This window comes from Amblyomma mixtum, chromosome 4 (assembly GCF_055824585.1).
Source record: "Amblyomma mixtum isolate Tamu chromosome 4, ASM5582458v1, whole genome shotgun sequence".
NCBI classification, from domain to species: Eukaryota; Metazoa; Arthropoda; class Arachnida; order Ixodida; family Ixodidae; genus Amblyomma; species Amblyomma mixtum.
In genome coordinates this window covers 36,409,757-36,413,019 of record NC_143015.1, presented here as the reverse complement: position 1 = coordinate 36,413,019, position 3,263 = coordinate 36,409,757, and the positions used below count along the sequence as shown (strand labels likewise).

Here is a 3,263-nt window from a genome sequence, read left to right as displayed (position 1 = left end):
GGAGCAAACCGCACCAAGAGTGTCGCGTAACGTTAACAGCGTTCTTCGGCCATAAAACTTTGGCCAAAACAAAAATTAGGCTGCATTTGCGCGCAAACGACAAAATGCACGAAGAGACGTTTTTCGTGGTCGACCAACACGTGCCCGTGACTCTCAGTGGATCAGTTGCTGAACGCCTCGGTTTTATTTGTCGCGTGCAAAATGTGCACGCCGACCCGTTGCACCCAGCAGCGCAATCGTTTGAAGATGTTTTCAGTGGACTGGGGCAGTTAAAAGGCATTGAGTACGCGATGAAGCTAAAGCCCGGATCCGTGGGAGTTGTCGTGCCGGCGAGGAGAGTTCCGGTGGCCCTCCGAGAAAAAGTCAAAGAGAAGCTCCAGCGCATGGAAGAACAAGGAGTCATATCCAAGGTAAATGAGCCAACAGAATGGTCCAGTCATATGGTCACGGTGCTTAAGAAAGAAAAAGTGCGCATCTTCCTAGACCCTACAGCACTAAACAAAGCTTTGCTACGAGAGAACTACCCCATGCCGACCCTTGAAGATGTTGTGCCTAGGCTTGCCGGAGCAAAGTTCTTTACAACTCTAGACGCAGCGTCAGGATTCTGGCAAATCAAACTAACCGACGCAAGTTCGAAGCTGTGCACAATGAGCACACCTTACGGACGATATCGCTTCCTGCGCATGCCTTTCGGAATTGCCTCAGCCCCGGAAGTGTTTCAGGCAGCGATGCATCGCGTGCTAGAAGGTTTGCCAAACGTTGCAGTAGTAATGGATGACATCCTATTATGGGGCAAGACAAAAGAAGAGCACGACTACCACTTACAGCTTCTTTTAACACGCTGTCGCGAACATAACTTGAAACTGAACTTGAAGAAATGTTCATTTTTCCAGACCGAGGTACGCTATCTGGGACGCGTGCTCACTGTGGACGGCCCGCGAGTAGATCCACAACGCGTGCAAGATATTCTGGAAATGCCAGCACCAAAGAATAGTAAGGAACTGCAAGTTTTTCTGGGCACAATAAATTTTGTGCAACGTTTCATCCCTAACATGTCTGTATTGACCGCCCCTCTTCGGTCTTTGCTGCGCAAAGAAATTGCATGGATATGGACGGAAAGCAAGGAAGCTTTGAAAAGTTGCGCCAGGCCCTGATAACAGCCCCGATCCTTCGTTATTTTGACCCCAAGAAAGCAGTTACCTTATCAGTTGACGCAAGTCAGTTCGGGGTAGGCGCCGTCCTGATGCAAGAAGCGTACCCCCTTGCGTTCTCGTCACGGTCACTCACAGATTCCCAGCAAAGATATGCTCAGATAGAAAAGGAAACTCTCGCGATAGTGCACGGCTGCACAAAGTTTCATGATTATCTATTTGGACAGCATGCAGTGACAGTTGAGACAGACCATCGGCCACTGGAGGCCATATTCAGTAAACCACTATACCAGTGCCCGCTACGCTTGCAACGCATGCGACTGACGTTGCAACGTTACCCCATCATCGTGACTTATAAACCTGGAAAAGAACTGTTCCTAGCAGATGCTTTATCCCGTTTTCCCTGTAAGGCATGCATGGAAGAACACGAGCAATTTCAAGTCAATGTTCTTGATTGCGTTTCAGCCTCCGAGCACTGTTTGAAAGACCTGCTTGCAGCAACCGGTGACGACACCAACCTGACAAAGCTGCGGGAATATGCAGAGACAGATTGGCCTCTTCATAAGCTCGAAGTCCCAGAGCAACTTCGGACCCTACTGGGGGTACCGCGACGAGATACACGCGCAGGATGGCCTCGTGTTTCGCAGCAACAAGGTAATGATACCGGAGTCAAAAAGAAACGACATGATCCGCCTCCTTCACGCGGCACACGCTGGAGCGGATAAAATGAAGGCAAGGGCTAGGAACGTAATGTTCTGGCCGAACATGGCAAGCGACATTGATCAATTCTGCAAAGGCTGCAAGGTGTGTCTCAAAAATCAGCCGCGAAACGCCAAAATGCCCCTTTTAAGTCACGACGTTCCCACCCTACCCTGGCAAGTTGTTGGCATTGACTTGTTCTTTTACGAAGGTCGCGAATTTGCCCTCATCGTCGACTTTTACTCGTTTTTTTTCGAACTGCGGGAACTTCGCACCACCACAGCAACCTCGCTGATCTCCTGGTGCTCTGAAATTTTCTCTGTTCATGGCTTGCCTGTGAAGTTATGCAGTGATAATGGACCGCCCTTTAACAGCCGTGAGTTTAAAGATTTTCTGAACAGCCTAGGTATCGCCCAAGTCACGTCAAGCCCCTACCACCCGCGGTCTAACGGCATGACGGAAAGAGCGGTGCAGGAAGCCAAGAAGCTTCTAAAAAAATGTTCCCTTAAAACGCCTGCATTTCAGATGGCTTTGCTGGAATGGCGCAATACACCGCGTGATGATGTGCTACAGTCCCCTGTGCAGAGGCTGATGGGACGCCAAACACGGACTCCTCTCCCGGTGCCTACAAGCCATTTGGAGCCACAAGCTATACCCAGCAACGTGGTCCACAGTCGGCTTCGTGAGATACGCCAACGCCAAAACACGTACTACAACCGTGGCAGCAGGTACCTGCCACCTGCGACACCAGGCCAGCAGGTCACCGTGTATGACACAATCAACCGGACCTGGTCTCCAGCTGTCGGCCTCAGGCCAGCTAACGAACCTCGCTCGGCGATCCTCAAAACTGAAGACGGCAGGGAAATTCGTCGCACACGAGAACATCTACGACTGATGGGTCCGCAACAGGAAACCAGTTCCGCCCCTCAAGAAGACCCTTGCACAGAGCCCGGCCAAGAGCTACGTCGAAGCACAAGGTTGCGACGTGAACCTTGTCGGTACCCTCTACCGGAGCGACGCTGAACCCGGTTTGTTCGAAGAAGGGAAGATGTAGCAGAGCCGAGCAAGTCTGACGTCACTCGCTGCAGCATAATCTGCGCATGACTGAGTACGTCAGCGCACTGTATATTGCCACGTATCATTGCAGTGTGTGTTCGTTCACGCTCAAGGCAGCAGGAAAGGGTCGTTACCACTTTTGTTCGTGGCGCGAGAAGCGACCAGACTAATCTCGATTGTTCGCAGCCATGAAAGGCTGCATCTAGGTTTTTCTAGATTACCATAGATGATCTTGACCTGTTATCTGGAAGTTTCCTTGCCGGCTTTAAATTGAGCGATGCCGCGAGCGGCGGACATTCGTAGTTCGACGATTGACGCGCACGCTTGTTGCTTACGCCGCCACCGAGTGATCCAGGG

The 3,263-nt window shown here is 51.1% G+C and overlaps 1 pseudogene; it reads left to right on the top strand.

Moving 5' to 3' along the window:
• Positions 1-290: 290 nt before the first annotated feature.
• On the top strand, positions 291-2,873 carry LOC149346131 (uncharacterized; annotated as a pseudogene).
• Positions 2,874-3,263: the final 390 nt, after the last annotated feature.